The sequence below is a fragment of the Vombatus ursinus genome, unplaced genomic scaffold, assembly GCF_900497805.2.
Source record: "Vombatus ursinus unplaced genomic scaffold, bare-nosed wombat genome assembly UNPS02014786.1, whole genome shotgun sequence".
Taxonomy (NCBI): Eukaryota; Metazoa; Chordata; class Mammalia; order Diprotodontia; family Vombatidae; genus Vombatus; species Vombatus ursinus.
In genome coordinates this window covers 22,741,429-22,749,620 of record NW_020954564.1, presented here as the reverse complement: position 1 = coordinate 22,749,620, position 8,192 = coordinate 22,741,429, and positions in this window count along the sequence as shown.

Below are 8,192 nucleotides of genomic sequence, written 5' to 3'. Positions count from 1 at the left end.
TTATGCCTCTCCCAAGAACTATCTTCTATTTATTGTGTATATATCTTGTATATACTTACTTTTTTTTTTTTTGGTTAGGCAATGGGGTTAAGTGACTTGCCCAGGGTCACACAGCTAGTAAGTGTTATGTGTCTGAGGCCGCATTTGAACTCAGGTCCTATTGAATCCAGGGTTGGTGCTCTATCCACTGCGCCACCTAGCTGCCCCTATTGTATATACTTATTACACATTACTTGTATGTGTTCAAACTGTCTCGTCCTATAGCAAGAAGGTACATTCCTTGAAAATAGGGACTATTTCACTTATATCTTTTTATCCTCACACTTAGATCAGTGCCTGGCATCTAGTAGATATTTGGTAAATGCTTGTTGATTGACTGATAATACAGATTCTTCAATCTGGTCCAGGAAAAAACTGAGCCATGCTCCACCTTAAACTAATTTAATGTTTCCCAGTTCTTTACCCAGTCCAAGAAGCAGATGAATAGTAGAATTAGATCTCCCAACTTGGAGAATGGAAACCTTGAATCACTAAAACTGATCAGTTTCAACCTGTTCTCATCTTCAACAAAAGTTATGAGCCTATCAGTAAGATGCCTATATGAAAAACCTCAACTCTCATCCTGAGCCTGTGGGCAGATAAGAATGTCTTCTGTCCACTGACCAAGGCTGAGGAGCTATGAAAACACATACTCAATAAAGTTTTCAGGTTGAATTCCACATGAGATTCTTGGGAATGGGAAAAGCTGATAAAAATGCCATTTCCCTTGCGAGGGAATGAGACCCCTGGCTATATATAGGATTAAACTTCTGTACTCCCTTTCCCTTTTACTGATGCATCCTTTATGGACCTGTTTCCCATCTGTTAGCACTTATATTAGGGGATTGAACAGCAGGCCCGTAGCCAGAGGCTTCCATAGGCCTTGAAAGAACACACCTCAATTGGAAGTGCTCAAGGGAGCCCATTTTTCAGCAGCCATGTTCCATCCATTTTTAAACCAAGAGGGGGAAAGGGCAATTGAAAGCCATTCCCTAAGACACCTGCCTTAAAGGGACAAAGGGACTCTGAAAGCCACTTCCTAAGATAACTACTTGAAGGAAGATTAAAAAAAACAACAACAGGACTTCAATATGTGGAAACAAAAGGTTTGGAAAGAATTGCTACAGAGGCTTTCAATCTCAAGGTTCTCATGGCTCAGTGGATGGATCAGATAGATCAGTGGATGAATTCATACGGCTGGAAAAAAGCACACACACACATTCCCCCCACCCCCACTACACACCCCCTAGAGCCTGTGCACTTCAGATTCTTCATCTTTAACCATTGAGACATGGGGGAAGCTTGGGGCTGGTCCCTGGAAACTCCACACATTCAAAGTCAGGATTCTGGGACCCTCTTTGGATGCTTCAGAGCGGAAGAGTTGTTTATAGTCACCTACCTCCATGCTAAGATTGGTATAGTGACCAGAATTCAGACCTCTGAAATATGCAATATATGAGTATAGTATTATAGTGGGAAATGGGGGCCTGTATCCATGCTAGTATATACCCTACCCTAACCCCAAGGATCCCCTGGGTTTAGTGTGCTAGCCAAAATGAAGGGTCTCCGGTATGGACAGATAAAATACTATCTGTACACTTTGTCACCAGTCAAACTAAGTAACCTCTCCAAGTTTCCACTATGGCTGGCCCTGTGTCTCCTTGAACTAGACTCCTCATGAGGGAATTTCCATTCATGTTTGTAAGCCTGAATGTAAAAAAGAGTAAATGGCTGCTTACCAACTGACCCTTCCTTCTCTGACATACAAAGAGACTTATAAGTTGTATGCCTGCTCCCTGGGTGACATTTCATCTTACCTAAGGATCAGATCAATCCTCCCAACTACGGACAAAATTGAAGATTGTTGCCAGCAAAACCAGAAAGTGAGGGTTAGGCTGGAGTGCTACTCCAAGCTCCAGACCCTGGTAGGAATGGCCCCAATGTTGCTTCATCTAAAATGACTCAGTCAAATCCTCTATGCTGTCTATATTTTTGTATTGGATTGTACTTTGTACCAAAGACACTTAAAGCAAGGGCCAAGTGTGGCCCTATCCTTTGCTCAAGTGAGGGGAATGAGAAAAGCCAAAGGTAATACTTATCCCAGGGTGTACTGGAATACCAACTCATACTCTATGCATACTTATGTCACGTACCATTGTATTAATATTGGCTTTTTTCATCATTTATGGGGGTAGGTGCCTATACAAAGAAAGATCAAATACTCTACAAATACTCTACATGGAGGTAATTCCATGGTTTTACCTTTGTATGTCATCTCTCAAGGGGGTGGAATGGTGTAGGCTGGTTAGCCTTTTCTATCCTCCACGAAGAATGGAGAAAGAAAGACTCATCGATAATGGCAGCCAGCTATGACCAGTAAGTTCACTGGGAGAAGCAGCACCTTAGCAAAGAGTCTACAATAACCCAAATACACTTTTTTCATACCTTTTTTTCATATCTTTTTTTCCTGCCTTAAATGGACTAGCATTCTCATGCAAGTATAGGAATTTCTTTACCATACCCACTCCTTTACCACTTCTTTGGCCATGCTTAAGCCTCTGTTTGTCTTCCTTATCATATAATCACAGACTCTACGCCCCCTTAGGCCAATATGTCTCTATATAAGGAAGGGGTTCTTAACCTGGATGGACTATGTGGACTTTTAAAAATACTTTGATAATATTCTTGATAAAATATTTTGATTCAATATAATCGGTTTCCTTTGTAATCCTATGTATTTTATTTCATGCATTTAAAAAACATTATTCTGAGAAGGGACCCATAAGTTTCACTAGACTGCTGCCAAAGGAGTCTATAATAGAAAAAAAGGTTAAGAACTCCTGGTCTAGGTAGAGTTGATTTCTTGGTTATTGCTACATTCACAGTTTTGATTTCCAGAGACACACCAATATGAGGACCCAGGTGAATGCTGCACCTATAGTTTGCATGCCATCAATCAATCCATTAGTTAGCTTAAGGTATGTGATTTTGTCTCTGTTCCTAAAATATTGGACAGGGTTTGCAGAGGAAGAGAGAAAACAAGCCAAAGAGTGATAAAAGGTAGTACATGAGTTAGTGACAAATGGATGGAGCTATGGCTCTGGGCTAAAGTGATCTGGAAGGTTCATGGAGAAAGTGGGACTTGTGTTGGGTTTCAAAGGACTGGTAAGGATTGGAGAGCCAGAGAGGAAGAAGGAAAACACTATGGTTTGAGCAAATCCACCAAGACATATTTTAAGAAGACTAATATGCTGGACTAGATATAGTCTGATATAGATATAGATAAAGACTAAAGGCAAACAAGTCCACAAAAAAGGCAATAAGCATCTGGATTGTAATAATGGACATGGGAATAGAAAGGAGAAATAGAGAGAAAATCAATAGGACATTACGTTAGTAAGTGTGGGGTCAAGATTTTGTTGTTCACTCATTTATGACTCTTCATGACCCCATTTGGGGTTCTCTTGGCAAAGATACTGGAGTGGTTTGCCATTTCCTTCTCCAGCTCATTTTTACACATGAGGAACTGAGGCAAACAGGGTTAAATCATTTGCCCAAGGTCACACAGCTATTAAGTGTCTGAGGCCAGATTTGAACTCGGGAATACTCATCTTCCTGACTTCAGGCCTGGCATTCTATCCATTGTGCCACCTACCTGCCCATGGGTCAAAAGGGATGAATCAAAGATAACTCCAAAGTTTTGAGCCTGGGAGAAACCTGGTGCCATTAATAGAGGTAGGAATATCAGGAAAGGGAGCTTATTTAGGATGAAGAAGATGATGTTTATTTTTGTGTTATTTTATTTGTTTTGGGGGTTGTTGTTTTTTGAGATGAGGTCTCCCTATATCATCCAGGGAAGTACAGCAGCCATCCATAGGTCCAACTCTACTGCTGATTGGCACAAAGCTTTGATCCATTCTGTTTCCAACCTGGGACAGTTTACCCCCCATTAGCCAATCTGGTATTCCCTCCACTCTTCCCTGAAGCTCACCATATTGGTGCCAGATAGATGCAGATATCCAATTGGCTTTCATCCTTTTCTTGCTCAAAACTCTCTAATTCAAGCAATCCAACAGTCTCAGTCTTCCCATAATCAGGAACTACAGGTGTATGCCACCAAATCTAGCTAATGGACTTGAGATAAATTGACTTTAAGGTGATGGCAGGGTGTTTAGAAGGAGATATCTAGCAGGCAATTCAAATGTGGATGAGGAGGAGCTCAGGAAAGGTCAGTATCAGATATATAGACTTAAGAATCTGTGGCACAGAGTTGGTAGTTGAATCTGTGAGCATGAATATGAGAGCTGAGAAAGAGAAGAAAAGGAACATCTCAAAGTGACTGCACTAGATAGGCAGAACAGATGTTATTATCCTGACTTGACAGGGAAAGGAACCAAGGTCCAGAGAGGAGGAAATGACCTTACTGAGGTCACACAACAAATTAGTGTTAGCAACAGCACTAGACCTCCAGCTCATAGGTATTTTCCCCCTAGACCACAATCACATGAACCAAATATATGTCATCCAGCTGTTTGGGTCTGAGAGATGGATCAATTAACAACTGAGTGTTGTGCCTCCATGCAAATTGAAAATCTAGGCTGTAGATTTTGCAGATTCTCCCTTCCCTCTCCTTGTTTCTATCTTCAGCCCCTTCATTAGTTTCAATATAATCCCTGTCAGTTATAGACATAGAGCATCAAAGGCTTCTACTAGCATCTTCCTTTTTATACATATACACACATATATATACATATACATATACATATATATATGTATATCTACACACACACACACACACACATATATAAAGAGAAACTCCCCCCACACCAAAGGTCTTGGTCGGAGACAAGAGTGACCTCAGGTATTTCATTAAGGCTCCAACAGATTACTATCATGAACATAATTCTTGCAACTTTGAGCTATCACAAAAATATTACTGTGCTCATCACACAGGTTGTTGGAATGTTGCTTTTGTCTTTTGATCTGGCAATCAACAAATGTTTATAAGTACATAAATAAAAGATGAAAGACAAAACAGCCAATGAGGATATCTGATCCATGTAAACATTTAGGCGATAAAAGTAACTTCTATATCACCCTTCTGAGCCCAGCCCACCAACTTCAAAATCTGCCCTGAGCTCTAATAGTTTCTTCATTATGTTTCTAGGCTGCTATTTCATTTATCCAAACATCACTAAATCAAGAGGTAGAGCTATGGGTGTGGAAAAATCACATATACTACCATACATAATTGACATATCAGTTGGTTTTGCTGAATATATTTTCTCTTTTTAAAAATTGCTTTAAAGGATGGCTTGTTGAATAGAAGAGAAGAGAAAGATAAAAGAAAAATAAATAAATAAGTCACACTGCTTGAGTCTCTAATGTCCATAGTTCCATTGTTAGAGGGGCAGGGGGCATACCATGAGGAATCTAGCAGAGCCAATTTGGGAAAATCTCATCCGTATAGAAGACATATTAGAAGTTTGGTTCTTGTTCTGAGACTTTATCTATAACTCCTCCTCCCTTTATGTCATCCTGGTTTCACAGCTTAATTGCTTTCAACAAATCAGTGACCCCTGACACTTCCTGACCAGTTGTATCACAGCTGAGTGGCTTAAAGATCCAGTTGTCTGCCCATTGAGTCTGGTTACAAACCTGTGTCCTTAATACCCTCTGCTCCCTTTGTCATTTATTACATAGTTGGCACCATTACTACCTCTTTTTTGTCTTCCAACACCTTTTATACCATCACCAGCAACAATTTCTTTTTTTTATATTTTTCACCTCCATTAAAATCCTACTTCAGTGCCTCATTGTGGAATAAAGATGATGGACTCTGGGACCTCCAAGGCTCTGCCAGAAAAGCTTGGACAAGTACAATATAACCACCAAGGCTTCCAGAACAGGCTAAGCAATGAATAGGGCCTCTATCTTCTAAATACCAGCTTAGGTGAACCACGAATTACAGAGTATGGGAGGAACTGAGATGCTTTGAGATATGGCACCCAGAGAAACTGACATCAAAGGAGAGGAGGTCAGAAAGTAAGCAATAGGAGAAATAAGTTTTCAAAAAGACTTCAATGACCAATGATCTCAGGAAGAAGAAAACTCAATTAAAGGCCTTGAGCATAAGTAAATAAAAGATATTAATAGAAGGGGAAGTAGCCTCCAGATCAGATAAAAGAATTTAGGCATCTATAAATAAGTATTGTAAGGCAAAGGAAAACAAATCAGCACTTCATGAGGCAGAAAACCCTATGGATTTCCAAAAAAGCATGAAGTCACAGCACAATATTCCCAGATGGTTTTTGACTATAATATTCCTAGGAGTTTTCCTTTGGGAATCTCTTTCAGGAAGAGATCACTGGATTCTTTCCATTTCTATTTTGCCCTCTGGTTTTAAAATATCAGGGCAGTTTTCCTTGATGATTTCTTGAAAGATGATGTCTAGGCTCTTTTTTTTTTACCATGCCTTTCAGATAATCCAATAATTTTTAAATTCTCTCTCCTGGATCTACTTTCCAGGTCAGTTGTTTTTCCAATGAGATATTTCACATTGTTTTCTAATTTTTCATTCTTTTGGATTTGTTTTACAGTGTCTTGATTTCTCATAAAGTCACTAGCTTCCAATTGCTCTATTCTAATTTTTAAGGAAGTATTTTCTTCAGTAAGTTTTTGGACTTCCTTTTCCATCTGGCCAATTTTGCTTTTTAGGGCATTCTTCTCCTCATTGGCTTTTTGGACCTCTTTTGCCATTTGGGTTAGACTATTTTTTAAGGTGTTATTATCTTCACTATTTTTTGGGGGGTCTCCTTTAGCAAGCTCTTGACTTGTTTTTCATGATTTTCTTGCATCACTCTCATTTCTCTTCCCAGTTTTTCCTCTACTTCTCTTACTTGCTTCTCAAAATCCCTTTTGAGCTCTTCCAAGGCCTGGGACTGATTCATATTTTTCTTGGAGGCTTTGGATGTAGGAGCTCTGACTTTGTTGTCTTCTTCTGGTTGTATGTTTTGATCTTCTTTGTCACCAAAGTAAGATAATATAGTCTGACTCTTTTTGCACTGCTCACTCATGATCCCAGCCAATTACTTGAATTTTAAACTCTTTGTTAAGGTAAGAGTCTGCTTCCAATGTGGAGAATGTACTGTCCCAAGCTTCAGGGGTTTGTACAGCTATTTTCAGAGATACTTCTAAGGACCTGTAAATTTTCAGTTCTTCCAAGGTGGTATGATAAGAGGCGAGGTGTTTCTTCTCCACCGCCACAACAAGCTCCGCCATGCTAGCACTCTTCCTCGCCCCAGGACTGCTCCTCAGAACTGTAACCCAGATCCAAGCATGGACAAAGCAAGAGATTCCTGCCTCAGCACTGGCAAAGAGATCCCTGCAATACCCCTCTGATCAGCCACTTGATTCCTCTTCAGCCTGTGGGCCAAAAGCTCAGGAGACAGCCGCCACCCCGAGGCCGTGCTCAGGACTTGTGGCTGAGACCTAGCTTCTCTCTCACCGCAGCCACAGACTTTTCCCACTGACCTTCCAAGTTGTCTTTGGAGTTCATGGGTTGAGAAGTCTGGAAATTGCCACAGCTGCCTGTGATTCAGTCCTCTGAGGTCTGCTCCAGGTTCGCTGTGGCCTGTGCACCCACACTGAACTGCGCTCCTTTCCCACCCAGCGTGATATACCTTTCCAATCAACCATTCAGGTTGTCTTGGGCTGGAAATTTGTTTCACTCTGTCTTTTTGTGGGTTCTGCTGCTTTAGAATTTGTTTAGAGTCATTTTTTATAGGTATTTGTAGGGGTTTGGGGGAAGAGCTCCAGCAAGTCACTGCTTTCACTCCACCATCTTGGCTCCGCCTCCCCCCAGATGGTTTAAAAGAGAAATATGAATTGCGAAAGCAGAGTCCATGGCCTGAATAGCAGAAACAATTGGTAGAATAGAAAAACTTGAATCCATGGTGGCAAGTCTCATCAAAGAAACAAAAGAGAAGATAATTGATTTAGAATGCAAATATACAGAAGTGAAGTACAATCTAGGAAAAGAGAAACAAAAAGCAATAACATTAACAGAAAGCATTATTTCCACATAAGCAAAACATGTTGATCTCAAAAACAGGATGCATAATAACAACTTCAAGATTATAGGTATTTCAGAA